Source organism: Uranotaenia lowii, unplaced genomic scaffold (assembly GCF_029784155.1).
Source record: "Uranotaenia lowii strain MFRU-FL unplaced genomic scaffold, ASM2978415v1 HiC_scaffold_130, whole genome shotgun sequence".
Classification (NCBI taxonomy): domain Eukaryota; kingdom Metazoa; phylum Arthropoda; class Insecta; order Diptera; family Culicidae; genus Uranotaenia; species Uranotaenia lowii.
The window spans coordinates 42,087-64,215 of record NW_026597300.1 but is presented as its reverse complement, the minus strand read 5'-3'; the positions used below and the strand labels follow the sequence as shown (position 1 = coordinate 64,215).

The 22,129-nt window shown below is 36.1% G+C and overlaps 1 protein-coding gene across 9 annotated transcripts in view; it reads left to right on the top strand.

Moving 5' to 3' along the window:
• LOC129759252 (uncharacterized) overlaps positions 1 to 22,129 on the top strand; it is a 49,528-nt gene that overhangs the window by 3,493 nt on the left and 23,906 nt on the right. For 2 of the 9 annotated variants that reach the window (XR_008740146.1, XM_055756658.1), the window contains exon 1: positions 3,815 to 4,122. The exons of 1 other annotated variant lie outside the window; for it this stretch is intronic. The gene's annotated coding sequence lies outside the window, so the exon portion shown is untranslated. 6 more of the 9 variants (XM_055756665.1, XM_055756662.1, XM_055756663.1 and 3 more) reach the window with 6 other exon arrangements.

Here is a 22,129-nt window from a genome sequence, read left to right as displayed (position 1 = left end):
ACACGTGAAATACAATTCTCACTCTTCAAGTTTAACCACGTTTATTCTTTTTAATTCGCTCCGATCGTCTTAGTCCCAATAGATTTAAAGCAGATTACACTGTTGTCTTTTTTATGGGGCTGGTAAGATGCATCAGGGCATCAAACAAAGGGATTGAGCGCATCGGTATGTACCTCGTATTAAGTTCTCCTGCTGTTTGACGCGCTCTTCTAAAAACAAATCTCGGGGCGGGGATTACAGAGACTTGCATAGTGAGTTAGTTTTATATTTGGCAATAACATCTCAACATCTCAAATCTATCCTAACTCTTCGGATATCGTGAGTTACTCTACTTACGAATCCATTCCCTTGAACGTCTCATCCAGCTGTTATTAACTGGATATATAGTAAAGGGTGATACGGTCACAATTTGGACAAGGGAAAACGCGTGTAAATCGATGAAATCGTTTATTAAAAATATCAAATTAAATTTTTTTTCAAGTTTAATTAGTATAAAATTCAGGAAAAATATTAAGTTAGGCTTCCGCTTTTCCAAATCAGAATTGCCGGACCTTACGCTTAACCCCTGCCATCAGATTTTGTACAGCCACCTTGTCCACCTTCTTCGCCGCAGAAAGCCAGTTTGCCTTGAACTGCTGCTCGTCCTTAGCAGTTTTTTTGGTCTTCTTTAGGTTCCGCTTGACAATAGCCCAGTATTTCTCAATTGGGCGGAGCTCTGGCGTATTGGGTGGGTTCTTGTCCTTGGCAACCACCTGCACGTTGTTGACGACGTACCACTCCATGGCCTTTTTACCGTAATGGCAAGATGCCAAATCTGGCCAAAAGCAGTCAAATGTGCTAATTTATGCTAATGATATGAAGCTTTATATGAAAGTAAATAGCGAAGAAGACTTCAGAATCTTTCAAAACGAAGTTAATGTTCAAATATTGTATTTACCAGAAGAAAATGTCAGTCATATGAAATTGTCAAATTGGGAGATGATCCTGATGATATGGAAAATATAGTCCAATGAATTGTTTAATGTATAGTTACAATAAATATTATGAGAACATAGACTTTGACTATGTCAAAACAGCAGCTGAAAAAAGGTTTTTACAGTAACAGGCACCGAAGAACCTGACTTTGTAAATGTAAAGAAAAATCATTATTATTAAGCCTATTCTAAACCTGCAATCCCGAGCTCAGTTATTATATATGTAGCCTACAATGTTTGGCGAAATAAATAAATAAAAACAGTACGGAACAACCGTGTTTCTTCAGGAAAAGCAGCAGACGTTTATTCAAACACTCTTTAACGTAAATTTCTTGGTTGACAGTCCCGGAAGCTATGAAAATGCTGCTTTTCAAGCCACAGGTACAGATGGCTTGCCAAAGCAGATATTTCTTCGCGAACTTTGACAGTGAATTTGCTTGAAAATATGTGCTGCTTTTCCCTTTCCTTTTGCCGTATAAAACTCCTGTCCCGGAAGCTGCTTGTAGTCGACTTTGACGTAGGTTTCGTCGTCCATTACCACGCAGTCAAACTTCGTCAGCATCGTCGTGTCTTAGCCACACCACAACTGCGGAACGAACGTGCACCCAAGGGTGCTACCATACATACATACCTACATACGGTTTAATGCAGATCACACAGCAAACTTGCTGAAGAGATAGCGGATAGGTTAATAAACCTTATAGTTATACATGTTTAAAATAAAATCCAAAATTTTACAGAGATCTTAAAAAAACGTAAAATCTTTGGAAATTGGTTATCAGGGGATTTGTAATGAAAAGAATGTAGATTGAAGCAACTGAGAAAATGTAAATCCAGTGAGGTTTATCTGAAAGATTCTGATGGCGTCAAGGATATAGAATAAGAAAGAGGTGAGACGGGTGGGACTGAATAATTTATAAAAAGTAAAAATATTATATAATGAGATGAGTGTCAGATATAGGTAGAACAGAGATCAATTCGGAGCCTTCCTTAACCTTTGGCGGTGTCCATTGCAAAATATCCATGCAGACTTTCTCAAACGTGTTTATTTGGTCGATTTGCTATTGTGCATCCTTGGTTATCCTGGCTCAAACATTATCAGATGATGACTCCAATAGATTTTGCGGGCTGCAAGACTCCGTCCAAGCCTGCAAGAATCAATGTTACGCAATGCGCGACCACGCCTCCTATTCCAATCAGCCCCCACTAGAAGACGGCTCCACTGGTTACTAGAAATGTAAGAAGTGTAGGACAGCATAGGCAAAGAGAAGTGAACAATAAGAAGGTAGATCTGTCAATCGTTTACTCAACTAAATTTAGCAAGTCATCATTGGAGTAAGAAGCGAATTTAGAATTGCTGTGCTGATTTATTTAGATAGCTCTTTATTTGAAAATTTCTACTGTATTTCAATAACTTAAAACGCTTAGAGACGTGAACTAAAATACCAAAAGGTGAATTAATATAATATACATTTATAGTCGACATAAAAAGTTATACTTACCTATTCTACAACACAAGGTTAGTGACACGACAAGTGACGGAACCGTGGTTAACAAGATTACGATTAACCAGGACACGACAGACAACAGGTACTAATTTTATTCTACACAATCATTGAAATTAGAAGCTAAAAACAAATCGTCTTATAGCCAGAGCTACTATCGATCGTACCGTTGGTACCGTATAGGACTAAATACCGGATAGACGACAAATACAGAAAGAAACACTAAACGTAAGTCACTATTAAACATTAAAAATTAGAAACTGAATCACTACTGTAACATCAATTATAATCCACATGCACAAGATTATAACAACGAATATGTATCAATTTCAGGAGAAATTTAACGATTATAATAAAAAATCAGTTCAAATTTGCGGAACAGTTTCTGTCTTGTGGCCCTTACGGGAACAATCAAACTGTTGACTTTCATATTTGGAAGTGTAGAGATTAACATTAAGCTTGAACATGAACCGAAAGTGTGCTTCTTTGTCGTCCCTTGGACTAGGTTTTTTTTTTTGTGTGGAGGGGAGATGTGTAGCCGATTTTTGCGAGCGTCTCGGCCAATAGGCCTTTTTTGAATAATTTCCCTCCACTGTCCATTGTACACGCACACAAACGACGGCTGAGCTGTAACGGAATCCAACTTATTGTCAGGTGACGATAATAAATAAATGTTTGTCATCCAGGTTCGGGATTCGTGTTAAGTCCACACTTATTCTGTCAATTTGATTAGTTGTGGCCTTATCAGCCCATAGTTTAACACGAATCCCGATTTACCGTTGTATTTGTCCAATCCTGCCTGCTCACGACCGGAGCAGACACGGATTGCCTTTTGGTGCCGTTGAATTGAATGTTGTGTATTGTGTGATGCTATGCTTCTAACCTTCTAACCATCCATTCATCCGAACACCGACCGGCAGGCAGGGCAATGATATTTGCTCAGCTTTTACCTCAGCTCAGCTCCCTACAGTAGGTATATACCTAGGGACGTGAAGTGTGGAGTCAGAGCAAATTGCACACTGTGCAACAGCTGTGCTTTCGTTGGCCATAAAACCGGTCAACCGGTCAAAGCAGCTCGTACACGGTCGTTCCGTGTTTGACAAACGTATTTGTTGTTTGTTGTAGGGCTAGTTTGCGTTGAGTCTTGGTGTTTGTTAAGGAATCCAATTGGACTGGGAATTGTCAAACCGTTTGAAGGTGTATCCGCCGTTAGGGTGATGATGACGACTCCGCTGATGATGTTGATGACGATTGAAGCGATGACGGTTTCATACAGTCTGCTGCAGGCCTCTGAACATCGCAACACCGACGCTGTTGAGTCAGTTTGCTGGAGAATGTTGTGACGCGTGGTTGTGTCCTTGCTAGTCGTCGTCGTCGGTTCCATTCTCCCTGTCCTTTGCCGGTTCGGGTTTTTTTTCTTCTCGTTGTTTCTACTCTCTTTGTGTAATCCGTGCTGAGTGCTGTTGGGCTGTTGTGTGAAGCGATGTTGCCCGAGTTCCTTATTATTCTTCATTGTGTTATTGCGTTCAAGTAACATATTCGAGAAGATCAAACTGGACTCTGGAGATCGCGTCGAAGGCAGGAAATCTTATACAAAAATAAGTATAGCCTATCGATCGAAGCCGCTGCCTGCCGCCAGTGATGTTAGTATTGTGGGGTTTGATGCTTGATTGTTGTTGGTTGGGGGGGTTTGGAGGTTGTTGGGGTTGATCTGTTTGGTACGTTTAGTGGTATATGGTCCTAGAATTGAATTAGCCTTTTGTACAGCAACAGCAGACATGAATGGAGGCCGCCTTGCGGCGCATTCCTCGAGACGGGTCTGCTGCTGATCTAAACATCTTGTAGGAACTGGCTTCGAGTTCGAGTCCTGCTGCCCGATGCAGACAGAGACGTGAAAGGAATATCAACAAAAGAGAACATGAAACCGTGCTGAGTCGGGAGACCCGAGCTCTGCAGTTCCCAGCCTTTTTTTTTTGACTTCACATTTTGCTAAGTTGCAATTTTTGTTTCGATTTAGTCGTCATTTTAGTGCATAATGGATGATTAGAAAGGGCAAAGTGCAGTTAATGCTTGAATGGCGTTTCTTTTGATTTCATTTAATCAATATTCTCTGTGTGTTCAAACTGTAGTTTGTTTATTTCTTCAAAATGTGCGTTTATTTTTTAAAAACAACTCTAATCTCTCGTGTGCGGAATGTGTTATCAAAGGTGTAAAGTGAAGATCTCATGATTACTTTTAGGGTGTAATCGAAAACCAAGCAGCCCGCTATGTTTTGTGATTATTTATGTTTTATCTCAAATCAACATCATCATAACACCTATAAAAGTAGTAGTAGGTACGTGTTCTTCTCTTTCCGAAGAATAACCTAAGAAACATCTCGTTGCGAATCGCACAAGTTGTGCAAAGCAACTGTTTCCAACGCTTCCAGGAATTGATCCAAATTTAAAGCATAAGAAAATAAAACCAGAACCCGAGAGGATCGGATTCATTCAGAGATCGCGAATAGAGTGGGTAAAATAGAGGGGGACGAAAAAAAGGGAAAAACGAACCAACCAAGAATGCATAGGCACATATTTTATCGCATTCTAAATCTCTGGAGTTGTTGCTGCTGATGTGCTGTTGCTGTTGTTGTGTTTCGTTGCGTTCCTACACTGTTTCCAGAGGCAAGCACAGAAAGAACGTGCGCCCGCATCCCGGCAGCGCCATAAACGGAGTAAGAAAGGAGTAGTAAAACTTACTAAATGTATGTAGCAGCATACATACATGGAGAGCGACAGAAGTTGGTTAAACGCAACGAAAAAACCGTGTGGTGATCACCCATCATCATCATCATCAACAAAAACAACAACAAGCGAACTCCTACTTTCCGGTTGTAACTTTTTTTTCTGTTCTTGTTGCTGTTTGTGTGTTTGTGATTCTGCTCTGGAGTAAACAGCAGCAGCAGAAAACGTTTCGTTCTGAACCCAATCGATGGTTGGCGCTGGAAGATCTTCGTACCGTGAGGGATTGAAGTTTTCCAGTGGGATGTGCGTTAAAGCGCGTTTGGAGTGAAGTTCGCAGAAAACAATTGCTGTATGGAAGTGGCATCTGTATACTGCTGAGGAATAATGTTGCCTTTGGCAATATACATAACTTGCGAGAGTTGACGGATTGATCACTAGAATTCTACAGAAAGGTATGACGAGTTTTTTGTTCTCAAAAAAATTCTATTAAACTTTAAAATATACTATAACAGGACTTCAAGAGGAAGAACCTTTGGTTTATAAATTACTAGCTGACCCGTGTGCTTTGCTACACCTTCCAAAAATAAATGTAATTTGTAAAAATTTATTCAAATTTAGATTTTTGTAAGCATTTTTTAAAATCAAACCTCATCATAGTTCAGAACCAACAACTTTGAAATGAGAGCTGCAGTTGGAGTTTCGAATTGCGATTTACAGATGGTATATGTCATTTACTGAAACTTGATCTCCAAATTTGTTTTTCAAGATCTGAAATTTTTACTTTGTTTTTAAAGCTTCATAATGACTTAAATAATGTCAAAATTTATGGATTTTCCACCTTTTTCCCAAAGTGGAAAGTTACGAACTTCCATAAAATCATTTGTCACATCTTTTTTTGAGTTATGCCAAATATCCGTACGCAAAAAAGATCTTTATCTTAAACTTACATGGGAGCTCCCTTATCTTTTTTTTAATTTTGTCCCCCACTGCTTGAAGAAGGTAGGCCGATTTACCTGGCTCGAGTTTACATAAATTTCTAATTGAAAGAAAAAGATTCGCATATTGGAATTTATTGCATATTGTACTTTATGAAGATAGAATTTTGAAAACCGATCAAAAGCGTGAATCGGGACAGTTTTTTGAGTATATTCCTAATATTCTGTATTATGAGCACTTCCGCCAAAATTATGTTTAAAATATGTTTCGCCATATGCCAAACTTGTGGAAATGAGACATTACAGTTTGAAGTTTTCCCAAACAGCACTTGACATGGTATGAAAATTATCGATTTTATACAGTGCAAATTCTTTTTTTTAATAAATTTATTAAAGTAAAAAATACAAATATTTCAAAAAAATATCAGTTGCATCACTAAATAAACTCTCCGCGTTTTTTATTTTCTCTTCGAAAGTCAAATATTCAAAAACGTTGGCAAAAACAAATTTCTAAGTTAACATTTGTCCCGTATATTGGTGGGAGTGCAAACGCAAAGCTTATTTTCAGATGCGTCAGAGTAAAGGCTTTAAAATAGTTTTAATACGTATTGCTGTTTGTTTGTTTTATCAAGTTTAATTGATATATCTGCAGTGTTCCTGCAGTATAAATTTATGTTTGTTAATCCACTTTTAACGAATGCTGTTCAAAGCAAATGACCTTCATTTACAAAGACATTTAAGAATTTTAAATATCCGCTTCAGTTACAACATTCGGAATACCCCTCCTGGTCTTTCCAACATATTGAATCATTTTGAAGATGAATTTCTTGAAAGTTCGAAGTTTGCCCTTACCCCACCGTGTAAGTTGACAGGAGAGAATACGGTTTTGAACACTTTAAAAGTATACTAAAAATTTCTCATAAAAATTTTGCTTCAAGTTGAAGATCAGTTACAAAGTCTCACTTTTCAAAAAAGAAGCGGATCAAAAGTTCCTTTTATGCAGCCATGTAACACAAAAACACTTTTCATGTTAAGTACGTACTTGAATTGGTATGTAAGCAGAAAGTACGATGTTTTGTTAAAAATTATTTAAAACAAAAAGCTCCCATTGTCAATTATTAATTCGTTTCAGTTGCGTATTTGGGCCAAAGTAACAATTTTTAGAAGAAAACATATTTTTTTTTATTTTTTTGTAACAGAGAAAAGTTGAACGTTTGAACATGCTCTAGTGTTCCTTGAATGAAAATTCTTTCGGAAAATGAATTCCCTCACTTTTGGTCTATAAAACAGTTTATTTCACTGATACCTTTCACTAATACACACGTCAGTCCTATCTTATCTAATTTAAAGAAAAGGCTCTTGATCAGTTCATTTGTCGGATCGGATTTTTTGGTCTTCTTTTTCAGTTAAGTACATTTTTACATGTTCAAAAAAATGTTTCCAATCTACCTCTGTAGAAAACATCTTATTCATATTTCTGTTATCAATATGATTCAAAAATTACCTTGTAGGCAAAATCGGTTAAAAAATTGTATGTAAATTCTTCACTTTCAGTATTTTTTTTTTTCAATTATTCGCAAAGTGTCATACCATTAATTCATTAGCATCAGAACTAAATTTATATTTTTTAGACAACAAGTGCTATATGGACATCAAATATGGAAGTATTTTTGCAAATCTTTCAATTGCTTTTGATTCGATTGATAAAATACCAATCCGTGTCACAACTAGGCGTCATTTATTTCCACTTGCTGTGTACAATTTAGCAAGAAAAAACATATCTAGGTTGCATAACGCCCCCACGTGCATAATAAATATAGGAACTTAATTGAAAAACAGGCGCCTTATTGTAGTAGTTTTTTCCAGCGATCAATGAACAGTATGCTTTGGTTACTATCCACTTGCGAAGACACGTTTGCTTGACCATAGAGACGAAAAACGCGGAAAACAAACCCCTCAAAGAAAAGGAAATCTCTAAAAATGGATGCCATGACTTTTCAATTTCAGATTTTGTCAAAAATAATGTTTGTATATGCTTTATTCGATCGGCAAAATGTCAATCTGGATCACATCTAGGCGTCAACCATATGCTGTACAAATGAGCTAGGAATCAAGTAGAAATAAAATCACATCAAGGCTTCATGTCGCCACCCCTTGCATTGAAAATATGGTCTGCCTTCGACCAGACCGAACTGAACGCCATGGGAAAATTTTTAAACTGCAGATTTTGAAACTCATGTTATTCTTATGCGAAACTGAAAAATCTAAAATAATTCACTGGAATGCATTCCTTGGTTTATAAACTAATGATTCTGGTTTTTAAGTTTTACTGATTTCGTCTATAGTTGAAAATATTTGTACATTAAACTCGAGTGACTCGGAAAAATGCTGATGGCATTCAGTTCAGTCTGGTCGAATCCCGACCATATGCTTGGTTGAGAAATACGCGCCAAAATATTCTTACTGATCAGTATGCTATGTCATGGTTACTATCCTCTCGCGACGTATGTTCGCGACGCCTCGACCATGGAGACGAAAAAACAAACCGCCCAAAGGAAAAAAAATCTCGAGAAAATGGATGTCATGACTTTTATTTGTTTCGAAAAACTACAAATTTTGTATGGGAGCCCCCCCTCCCTTGAGTCGGATGGGGTTTTAACTATTATCAGGGAAGGGATAATGTCATAGTCATGAGCCAAAAACTGCGACTAGTGAGTGACCCATTCTTTTTCTCACATGTCGTTAGTTTAAGATTTTTTTTGAAATGAAAGCAAGCTATGAATCATAGAACTTTGAAATATACAAGGTAGGCTATTCCGCTCTCTTTAAACGTATTGGTAAGAGGCCCCGGAAAATAGTTATGGAAAAAAACTGGCAAATGTATGGAATTTTTCAGAAAATCAAATTTTTCTACAAATTGGTAATCATTAAAATTATGAGAAAAATATGCACTGATGCATTTTAATGTAACAAACAATATTTGGCTTTTCGGCTCAGCTAAAAGTAATGTGCAATGAGCTTTTTTGATGATCCAAAATCAAAATTTTATGATATTTTTGTCTTGTGTGGTCTTTTTATAGTGCGATTTAAATAAAATCTCGTTCAAATTGACTTGTCATCACAAAAATATAAAGTTTTTTAGATCATTCATCAAATCTTAACCATAAACACAAGAAAATATCAACAACAAAGAGGGACAGCTATGAAAATTGGCTCTTAATGCTCATTATTAATGGTCCGGAACAAAAAAAATCAATTCAAAAATTTGTTTCCGATGAACCAGAAAAATCAGTCTTTAATCTTACGCACTTTTCAAAAGAATCAAACGACGAACGCCGGAGCAATAAAAAATGTTGATTTCCATTCTATATAAAACTGCCAAATTTTCATAACTACTTTTGTTGGTATGCAAGCATGCTGTGTACATACACGGAGCTTTGAAGTGAGGTTATGCGCAATGGCCTACCTGTTATTTTTCATGTACTATGGCTACATTTAGGCGCTTAATACTTGGCTCCGTGATGGCGTCGCGTTACGTCACAATCGTTCATAAACAACTGTATGGATACAACGAACTAATACACTAAAGTTTTTGGTTGTCTCCACCTATAGATAAACCACATGGAGTTAAAATGGGTCATGAGAAATATCACCAATGCAATTTTTTGCAACTTTGTTTGCCAAGCTGATTTTCAAATGTTATACTACGGCAAATTCTAACTAACAATAGTATAAAAAATGAAAACAGAGATAAGCGTTTCTAGACGCCTGTTTTTTTATTTCCATTTGGTTCCCAAATTTCATTCATAGCTCACTCTTCTCATAAGTGAAATTTATTTACATTATCGGAATATTTCTGTCATGACATTACCCACGACTGATCATATTTTCTTGGGTATAGTGATCCAAAAAAAAAATTCGCCGTCAACGTGAATGAATGAACATTTTTATGCCTGACTATTATAGAAACCATCTCCGGCCCCAAAAACCCTCAGATGCCAATTTTGACAATGATCGGTTCAGTACACCCAAAATTCAGCCTCTGTGCCAATGGCGTGTAGTCAATTACATAGCATCATTGGTACAAGAAGATAACGCGATCGGTGCTGATTCGATTTGCTCCCACCGGCATTAATCTCCCAAGTTAACCGTAGCTGCGTTCAATCGTAAGTAGCGATTGGTTTCGACTAGTTTCTGTCAAGTGGTCGTTGTTCAATCGGCTGATGTTTTGGTCGAAACAGGTCTGGTCGTTGTTCAACGGAGCAAGTTGAAATCGATCGAAACTAGTCGAAACCGATCCAGCTCGAAAGCAGGATTCGTTTCTACCACACTAACACACATGCAGCGTGTGTGTTAGACAGAGAGCATGTTTTTGTTTCGTTTTCGCCATTTCATTTTCGTGCTTTGGATGTTTGGATTCAGTCGGCGGTCGGTCCTGTGTGTTTCGTGTCGGGATTGTCGCTGTGCTGCCTGCAATTAATTTTTCATACATGATCTCTGCTGGCACCGCAATCAAACGGTTTGATGTGGTGCTTGCCGGAGGTACTTTTGAACTTTTTAGGTACCAACCAAAGCCGTGCGAAACCGCCCCCCATGCAGATTTTTTCCAAGTAAAATTTTCGTAGAGTTCCGGAATATTGCTTAACCTTAAAAGGTGTTTAATAATAAGTGTTGACAAACATATCAGAAATTTGGTTCGCTTCCGGCGGAATTAACACTTTAATCAACCTAATATCATTTGACAACACTATAATTGAAAATATAATGTTTAATTGTAAATTTTAAATTGCAATTCAATTAACCTTTTGTTTTAATTGAAACTCTAAATAAGACATATAAAAACACTAGCTCGTCATTTGAATGGGTTTTAATTAAGAAGTGTGACTGAATAAGAACATAGTTTGAAACGAACCATATTAACTTCAAAATTTATTTATCGAATACTTGTTTTATACATCGACAAATTGGAAACCATGTAACAGGAGTTCATTTATGTAATTGAAAATGTTCTGATGATATTTATGTGCCCTGAATCTGAATATGCAATTTTTCTGCTAGCTCTTGATGTTGAAATAACTTTTCTAAATAAGTTAAAATTATTTAACGCTTTTTGACAAAAATTGAAAACAAAAACGTGACATTCTAGAAAAAAAGTTTCGAATCAATTATCAAACTTTCCTTAATACTTCAAATAATTTTGCGTTCTGCGAAAAAAGCTATAGAAGTTTTCTATTTGATGACTTTTGCTCATTTAATGAATTTTGAAAGAAATTTTAAACCAAATTGAATTTTAGAAAAGCATAAATGTAATCGTTTCGCAGGTTCCAAAAATTTTTGAATGAAAACGGTCTGTCTGGAAATTCGTGTGTACTACGCACAAAACACGCATTAGTATTGGTGAACGTATGTTCAACGGACGACCTGGTTGAAATCGGTCGAAGTCAATTGGAAAGAGACAGAATACCAACTGTCAAAATCCATTTCTACTTGTTTCGACCTATTTCAACCTGTTTCGACTAACTTCCATTGAACACACATCGTATTGCGTATGTCTGAAAGAAACAAAATAAAAACGCTTTCACGTCCCTCCCTATCGCATCACAAGACGAAGAAGGATGGAAATAAATACCGGCCAACACCAGGCAGCCAGCGAACCGAGCACTGTGCGTGTGAATGTAGCAAAAGCAACAACAAAAACATCCTTCTAATGGCGTATTTTTTTTTGATTCCGGATTTGGCTCTGAAACCGTCAGAATAGAAAAACGAGTTTCGGGTTTCGAGTTATTCCATACGTAGGTGTGCGTGAGAACGAGCGCAATGTTTACATGCAGCTGTCATTTTGTTCTCCCTTCTGGATTTCTTCATTCAGTTCTTCACATCCGGATTGCCGTTTTTCGTGTCCGGATTGCACTGGACTGCATATAGTACGATTTTCCTTGGCTGAGAGGTTCAAAATCTTGGCAATAATCATTTGCCCGTTCATTATTTCAACTGTTTGTTTTCAGCCAAAAACAGCTGTTTAATGTTTTGACAACAACGTTGAGAGTATTGGTGGACTTCTCGCAAAACTGACTTTCTTCTCAGGGCGACTCCGTCCCTTTTTCGAGCGAACCTAGGTTGCCTCTCGAGCAATAAATGAGCACGATGACAGCAGTTAGAGCGAACCTAGGTTGCCTCTAGTTTGCCTCCAGGAGTAAAAAAATACGGTATAATTCAATCCCTTCAATCCACTGGCAAACAACCACGGCCAAGCTGTGCGTGTGTATGCAGTAAAAGCAACAAAAAAAAACATTGCTTCAATTCAATCTACCGGCAAACAACCACGGCTAAGCTGTGCGTGTGTATGTAGCAAAAGCAACAACAAAAACATTCCTTCAATTTACCGGCAAACAACCATCGGCCAAACTGCCTGGCTTTAGCAGCTGTGTATATGTAGCGTGTGTATGTAATAGCAGGCAGTAAGCAAAGCACAGTTCTCATTCAATGGGTTTCCCGTTTCCTCCACTCCCGTTCCCTTTCCCGTTTCCATCGCATGACAAATGAATACCTTGAAAGGAGGCCAAACGCCGGGAAGCCACTGTCGTGCGTTTCTTTTGTGATTGATCGGTGGCAGAATGCCTATGACAAATATCCCTCTTCCTGCATGAAGCTCAAATAGTACACTGGTTAAGATGTCTGTCTAGCAAGACCATATGGTTGGTGATTTGAGTTCGATTCCCCCTACGGGTGTGTTGTGGTTTATATTTTTATTTTCTTGTTTCTGGGATGAATTATCCAATTGGAACGAGATCCCATAAAATGTTTTTCTTGTTTTGCTTGAATGTAGTGGTCATACATCATTTTAGTTGGGAGCCGAGTCCTTATGCCAGTTACGGTTTTTCAAACATATCATCTTCGGCACAGTGCACATTTCAGCGCATTATCGGCACAGAGATGTGCTAAATAGGCATTGGATTTTTGCAACCTCTTCTATGGGTGTAGTTTCCGAGTCTATAGGGAACAGACAGACAGACAAACATTCATTTTTATCTATTATATAAAATTCTCTTGTAACGGTGTTTGTAGTACTACTCCTCCGAAATGACCCAAACGATTCGAATGAAATTATTTTTAGAATATTCTGTAGCCATGCGAATCGGTTTATATCGAATAAAAACAACACAAAGTCGCATCAATTGTCCGTAATTATTAAATTTGTAGTTTTTTGAATGAAATGAAAGTCATGGCTTCCATTTTTTCGAGATTTTTTTTTCCTTTGGGCGGTTTGTTTTTCGTCTCCAAGGTCGAGGCGTCGCGACCTGACGTCGTTAGAAGATAGTAACTATGGCATAGCATACTGATCAGTGAGAATATTTTGGCGCGTATTTCTCAACCAAGCATATTTTCAATGCAAGTGGTGGCGGTATGAAGCCTTGATGTAATTTGTTTTGTTCTTGATTCCTAGCTCATTTATACAGCACATGGTTATGAATGACGCCTAGATGTGAGTCAGATTGACATTTTGCCGATCGAATACAACAAATAAATTTTGTTTTGCCAAAATTCAAAATTGAAAAGTCAGGCATTCATTTTTAGAAATTTTCTTTTCTTTGAGGGGTTTGTTTTCCGTCTCCATGGGCGAGGCGTCGCTAGCAAACGTCGTTGCAAGATAATAGTAACCAAAGCATACTGTTCATTGATCGCTGGAAAAATTTAAAAATTAGGCGCCTGTTTCACAACCAAGTACTTATATTTCTTATGCACGTGGCATGCAACCTAGATATGTTTTTTTCCTTGCTTATTTGTACACAGCACATGGTAATAAATGACGCCATGCTGTGTACAAATAAGCAATAATAAATGTGACACGGATTGATATTTTATCGATCGAATCAAAACCATGTACCTAAACGATTTCAAATATTAAAAATATTTTTAATTCGTGTCAATTTAAGAAGTAAATTGTTGTCCAAAAAATATGAATTTGGTAATGATAAATATGAAATGAAGACACTTTGAGGACGTTTGAAAATAAGAAATTGGGAAGCTTTACATTCAATTTCGTATAATCCACACCTAGAACGCTAGACACATTAACTTAACAGGAGTCTGTTCTTTGAAATAGACTAGAAAGGATTGAAGTTTTTAAAGGCAAAATGAACTTTTTGATTTTTTGCAAACGTAAGTTGAAATAATCTACTTTTCAATAACAAAAAGTGAGGATATGCATTTTCCGGAAGAACTTCCAATTAAGAAAGTAGACTAGAGCAAGTGCAAACTTTCAATTTTTACATTATTGCTAAAAGTTGTTGGGCCCAAAAAACCGTCTGATTAAATAAACTCAACTCTTTTTTTTTTAATCATTCATCAAAAAACTGTTTACACGTTAACTGTTTGTTTACACACAACTCAAGTACAAACTTAACATGAAATTTATGTTTTTGTTTTACATATTTTGGCTACATAGAAGAGATTTTTGATTCACTTTTTTGTTGAAAAGTTTTTTTGTGATTGAAATTCCAGGGGCAGCAGATTTTTATGATGAAGTTTTAATATGAACTGAAAGTGTTAAAAGTTATATTAATTCCTGTAATTTCTTAGGTAGAATAAGTGAAAACGCGCCATTCAGCAATGAAACATCTACAATTTAAGAATTTTATCTCCAAAATGGCCAGAAAGGATATCCCGAGTGTTGAATCTGAAGCGGATATTCAAAACTTCTATAAAGGTCTTTGTAAATCTAGGTCTTTTGGTTGAACAGCATTCAGTGAAATTGAAGTACCAAGCATTAATTTATTCCGGAAAAAAACTTAGGATATATCAATGAAAGTTTATAAAACAGACAAACAAGAACAAGTATTCAATTCATTTTAAAGTCTTTTCACTGACGCATCTGAAAAAGACCTATGTGTTTTCACTTGCCCCAATAAATGGGACAAATGCATACTTCGATATTTCTTTTTGTCAACACAACATAATTTTTTTTTGAAAATTTTTTTTTTAGAAAATATGAAAGTTGAACTTTGGCGATATTCGTTTGCATTTGCCCCGGTGTTACATTTTTGAAATGAACTCATGAAACCATCGAAGCATGAACAGATTATTTCTTTTCGATCTATTAAATTTTAAAAACTCTGCTTTTCAATTAAATGTTATTAAATCTTAAAAATACTACATAATCCTAAATGAAATCGCAGATCACCACCAACAATGTTCAGAAAATTTTGAAATCAGAACATCTAAATGCTTCAATTAAAATCTTTAAAATAATGGGAGAATTTATCTAAACATATGTTTTCCCCTTTTCAAAACCAATCGTTTCTTTGATTCATTGGGTTAAAGTTCAAAGGAATTATTTTGCATTTTTTGCTAGAATAAGTTCATTTGCAGTATACAAAATCGTCAGATTTATTGCCATGACAAATGCTGATTGGGAACATTTTAAGTTGAAATGTGTAAAGTCTATAACTTAAGTATCAGGCGAAACTATTTGGAAATGATTTTGGTGAAAATATGGATTTTAATTCAAACTGCTTCGAAGCATGAGGATGGTGAATAAAAAGCTGTTTGAAAATGGTTAGTAAAAAATCTTTTCTAATGTGTTTCATTTCTTCAGCTCTAAAAAAACACCATCCAAAGCTAATTGGGAATGCGCTGCGTTAGGCAAAACATTCGACAAATACTCCAAAAAATGGCCCGATATTCAAAATTCTATTTTAAAAAAGATTCATAAACAATATATTCCAATAAATTAGAAACTTTTTATTTCGGTTTAATCCTTAATGTGAACTCGAACAAAACGAAATAAATCTACTAAAAGGAATACAGCAAATGAAACAAACATATTATCAACATACAGTTAATTATGGAACAAGTTACAAAAATTGGATTTTAAAAGACCCGTTGAGTTAAAATTCTTAGGTTTAATTTTGATAGAATCAAGCGGGACGATTCGATTAAGGGGGGGGGGGGGGGGGGTAGGGTCTAACGGGTATAAAAAAACACCATTTTCACGATTTTTTTCTAGAGCTATCGTTCAAACAAATGTATTCAAATTTTTTGCATTATACAAAGCATTGTTAAAAGAACATTTAGTATTTTTTTCGTAGAAAAATATTGAAAAATGAGCCGGTGACGGAGCACTTTCGAGGATGCCTTTTAGAAAACAGGATTTGCGGTGGACACTGTATCTCAGCACAGAATCATCTGAAGTCAAAAAATCAGAGCAAAATATTTTTAATAGATGTTTTTCTGGACCCCAACGTTTTTATTTAACTTAAAAAAATTTTTATGAAATTTTTGTGGCTGTTTGAAGTAAAAACTAGGATTTTTCATGAAAAAATCCGCCATTTTTCACCTGTAAAATCTCCCCAAAGTAAAAAAAAACAAAAAAGAAAAACGTTGGGGTCTGGTATTTTATACGTAGAAAATATGTTCCAAATTTGAAAAGGATCGGATAAGTAGTTTTCAAATGACGATATCCACGGACTTTAAAAATGTGCTTTCGAGAAAAACGCGTTTGAAGTTACTGCTCTTGCTTTCTTGCAGTATTAAATAGGAGGAGATAAAGGCCTATAACTTCTACAGTTTTGCTTCAATTGACTTGAAAATTTGACACAACATTCTTGAAATGTTTTACAATAAGAAAATAAAAAAATAAAAAAATCGATTTTTTGAAAGTGTTAGACCCTACCCCCCCCCTTAAAGGAAAAGAAGGGAAATGAAAAGAAAACTAGGAAAAATGGAAAATGGACGCCAAATTGAACATGATAAGACGAAGTTTACCGGGTCTGCTAGTATATATATAGATTTTTGATTTTCAACTAATTAACGGGCCAAAGCTGCAGGTCAATACTAGATCTTGACGTTATTTGCATAGATTAACGGGCTAACGGTCACGTGTATCTTAAAAAACTTAAACACTTTAAAGAATCGGCCATTTTTAACTTTTGAATATCCATTCACAATATGTTAATTCGTTTGTTAACCGAGACGATGGATCTTTCCTTTGTTCTTGGGATAAGTATTTGCATGGTATGTTTAGCATGTCAAACGGATGAGATCCTCTCTTCAAATTCGTTCATTCCTGACAGGATGTTGTCCCAAGAATTTTAAAACCTACAAAGGTGTGGGTCTTCACCCTCCACGTCTAGCGCGGATGATAAGTCAATGAATATTAATTGGAAAACAAGATTAAACCAATTAAATGCGCACCTACTCAAAAAAGGAACAGAACCTTCCCTTGTGGCAAACGTTATTGCTGACTTTGGAAACAATGAATGCCACAACACCAACCCTTCGTTTTTATGGTTCCTCACGATATGATACCTCATAAAGAGACCACCGCACCTTTGTTGTAGTTTAACACGTTGTGGGTTAACGATGTTTTGTAGATATGTTTACGGTTTGGGTCGGTGTATTAAAACAAGCCGCGAAGAGGTGTCGTCCATTTGGCAGGCAGTCAATTCTCATTTGTTTACCAGACAAAAACGTAGGAACGGACATTTTATAGGACAACGAAAATTCTATTTCGATTATGTCATTAAAACAAAGTCGGAAAGCAGTTTTGGCTACAGGTAAATCATACCTGACAAAAAACATATCAAACTGTGATTATTTCGTCGTTTGGTTATAACATAAAAAATTGGACATGCACTAACTTGATATCATCATAATGAAATGCAGCATCATAAAATGCATCCTATACGGGTCATTTTCTATGCTGCAGAGAGTGTTCCATGGTTTTTGATGATGCTAATGAAAATGCGGATACACAAACAGATTGTTTAAAAACGGTCCCTACCTACCAATACTGATACCGTTACTCATCCTTTTGTAATTTGATGATTCAAGAATCGGGAAACGGACGTCTCATTTTATGTGTTTGTTTAAATTGACTGATGCTGCTGTTCGATACAATCATAAATTGTTTTTTTTTTAACGAACTTAAGACTTTATTATTAAGGATTAAAAAACAATTGCAATAACTTAGTCGTCACTGCAATATCGGCCAGAGAAATTAATTCAAATCCTTGTCATTTAGCTATATGCAATACATGTACATTAGAGTGGCAGTCAAATGGGTCATGTCTAATTTCGAAAACTGATCGTTTACATTTTGTAGATTAGCCCAAAAAACTGACCTGTTCAAAATTTCACCTTAATCGGACTTGATTTAGGGGTGCCTCAAAGCGCTCAAAGTTTCGGTTTCTTGACCATAAAAAGCACCAAAGGGGTGAGACCATTTTTCGGGAAACCGACCGGTTTTCGGAAAACCGAAGTCCAGAAAGTCGATTTTTGGCCAATAATTTGTTTTTGAGATAATACCAGATCTCGATGTTTCATTCATTTCTTAGTCATTTGACATCAAAATCAAAATTTCGAATTTCCTAAAATTACTAATGGGGAGACGGGGGTTTTTGAAATTTTAAAGTCGATTTTTGAGTCGCCCCTAAATCAAGTCCAATTGAGCTAAAATTTTGCACAGGTCAGTTTTTGGGCCAATCTAAAAATGTATCTGGTCGGTTTTCAGTATTCGATCATGAATTTTCCCCATACATCCATTGCCACCATAATTTACATACACTGGTCATCGAAAACTGGATTTATGCTGGTCCTTCTGAGGTTGCCTGTCTGAGGTTTGCTTTCCTGGCTATATAAATATGTATGTCTAAGTATGGTAGTTGTTTTGCAAGAATTTTTTTGACATAATTCTAGAACTTATGAAGCCAATAAAGGTAAAGTCATAATTTCAGAATTAAAATCAATCCTCATTGCCATTACCATTCTGATTTTAAGAAGTTCTTATTAACAGTGGTTGTTCTTGATGTTGAAATTCCAATTAAAAACGATATACTAAAGTACAAAAAATCAAAAAAATGGAAATCAGTTTAGGAATTAATTGTTTTATCAAATGAGCTAAATACCTAATGTTTCCATAATTTTGAAATAAAAATGAATTTTATCGTTATTCATAGGAAATTGGAATTTATTATCAATTTAATTCTATAAATGGGTTGTTTAGAACAATGTACAGTTCTTTTTGCAAAATCTGTAATTTGAAGCATACTTTCGTATTACTGACTTTCCCGTTACCTTCAAAAATTATTTGGGTCAATATGACCCTAAACACGCACATTCGAATATATTGTAAACTGAATTTCGGAGTAAAAAAAAACTTAAATTCGAGTATAGATAAATGATTCTTTCAAAATAAGTTACAGCGAATCGAAGTCAAGATTGGATATCTTTCTTGCAGTAAAGAATAAATTCGAACGGATATTTTGCGAATAACTTTGGTAGGTTAAGTTTCGGTTACGTAAAAACACTTTTTTTAACTTGAAAATCTTAAAATTAGAGATGTACCGAATATTCGGTCGGCCGAATATTCGGCGCCGAATACCGCCGAAAAACCGTTAAGCCGAATATTCGGCTCACCGAATAGTTGAGCCAAGTATTCGGCCGAATAGGCCGAATAGACCGAATACTTATTTTTCAAATTTTTTACACTAACAGACTTGTCAAATTTTTCAACTGATTTTGAATAATTTCTATGATATCCAATAGTAAAGTTGAAAAAGCTTAAAAATCATCAAAACTTATGGTTTCAGTAAAGATCTTAGGTGTATCCATGTATATTTCACTGTTGATAGCTTTATACTTTGAATATTGTTTATTCCAATTTTTTTTTCATATATCCAGGCTTGTCCATAAATCCAATAAAGAATTCAAGATAGGTCAATTCTTACTGGGATGGCCAGATATTATTTGAAATTTTCCAGATTTTACCCGTGTTTAATCAGATTATTTGCTACATCAAATAAGTACTCAAATTTTTCTATGTTTTTTTTTAGATTTTGCGTTCAAACCGATTTGTTAGAGTAAATTTAAATATAAACTTTAATTTTTCTTTAACTCTAAGGCCTTAGATACGATTTTAACACTGCTGCTGTGATTCGATTAAAACATTATATTTCAAGTAATTTACTTTGTTTTTCCTCTTGTGTGTTTGAGAATAATGCCTAGATTCTGTTGAGATATGCTCTTTTTTACATTTTTTTCAAAAAATCAACCCTGCTGTTTGGATTTATTTGGTAGAATATATGGTTTTCTTTAAGTTGAAGATCATCGTTTTTTGACAACTATTTTGGAGACATCTAGCTAAAATTGGATATTCATGTGATTCAAAATGAAATTAGCAATTTCAAATAGCTTGGTACCTGTTTTGACATGTTTTGTCCTAGATTTTACTTTAACCCAATCTCTTTGATGGTATACGTCCTAAAAGTGACAATTCATCTGATATCCTTCTAACTATTGGTGACATTTTGAAAATCAAAGAGACCTCTACTTAAAGAAGTTCTGATGTATTAAACATCTGGTTGAAAATAATTGATTCAATAACATAGGGAGTATTAAGATGGAAAAAATAGAAGTAAAATTATATTTTCGTTTTTTAATTTCTATTAAATACTTAACAGAATATTCTACCGAATATTCGGCCGAATATTCGTTTGGCCGAATAGTTGAAAAGGTCATTATTCGGTATTCGGCCGTTCGCCGAATACCACTATTCGGTACATCGCTACTTAAAATATAGCATTTAATCGAAGCTTTCACAATTACACAAAGAATAGGATTGATAGCTATTAGATACACATAGATAGATAGCAATACAAATGGTTCCGCTCAAGGTCATATTTGAGTTCCGCTCAAGATCAGAATTTTTTCTTCAATAACACAGCTTTAGAGTTATCGAGATGGCTCTGAGAATTCTTCATATCATTATTAGAAAGCAGAAACCAAGATCTATCCGCTGAACTAAAAAAAAATGTTTGGATATAACCCTTTATCATACCACTTGATCAACTGTTCCGAGTTGCATCGAATTGAGGCATTTAGTTCCACTCAAGATCATTTAACCTATATTAGGGTAGCGAAAGTGTCATGTCGACCATGCCTATATATTTAGTAAATAAATTTCTTTTTCAAGGTTTCGATTTGGTTACCCTCAATAATTACCTAAGCAGCACGTGAAATTGGGCAAATCGAAAAAAAAAAATTGATGCCAAAAGACGAAATTTGGAGGGTATGCGTAATGCTTTAGAATTAGCTTGTAAGCGGATTTGATTTGTCGATGTTTCAATTAAGAAAGATTCGATTTTCGGACACTCTAAAATTACAAAATTGATATAAACTACGGAAAAACAAATATAACAATATCTAAATACAAATAACAAAAACTACAAAAATTGCTAAAATACAAGCTGCCAATGCATTCTCGCAACATGTCCTGCCAGCGAATCCGTCCAGCCTTCGCCACCTTCTGGATACTGGGTTAGCCGTAGAGTCGCACGAGCTCGTAGTTCATCCCTCGACTCCACACTCTGTACTTCTGCACGCCGCCGAAGATGGTTCTTAACTCGTCACTCAAATACTCCGAGTGTGCGCAGGTTCTCCTCGAGCAATATCCACGTCTCGTGCCCGTAGAGACCGCAGTTGCTTGTGGAGTCGATAGTAGGCACGACTTCCGCTGATCATTGGCCGCCGGATCTCAGGCTGGTGCCATAGTTCGTGGTAACCAGTCTAACAACAAAGTCTTCGACTTTCTCCAGCTCGTCACCATCGATCGTACCCTTCTTATTACTGGACAAGTGGGCTCGGTCGGTCTCGGGTCCGCTGGCCAGCATATATTTCGTCTTGGACGTATAGATTATCAACCTAATCCTTCCTGCTTCGCGTTTCAGTGCGGTAGATCACCTCTACGAGGAAGAATGGCCTTAATGCGAAGAATGATCTTAATGCGTAAAAAAGGAAAAAAAGTAGATCGCCCTCCGCATTCAGCCCACCGCTCGTCGGATAACACCTTCTAGCGCCACGCTTAACATCATGCAAGATAGACCATCGCGTTGTCGAAGACCCCTGCGTGATTCGAATGAACTCGAATTCACCCGAGATCCGCAGACAGCAATGCTTCCATCCATCGTTGCCTTGATCAGACTGGTCAGCTTTCC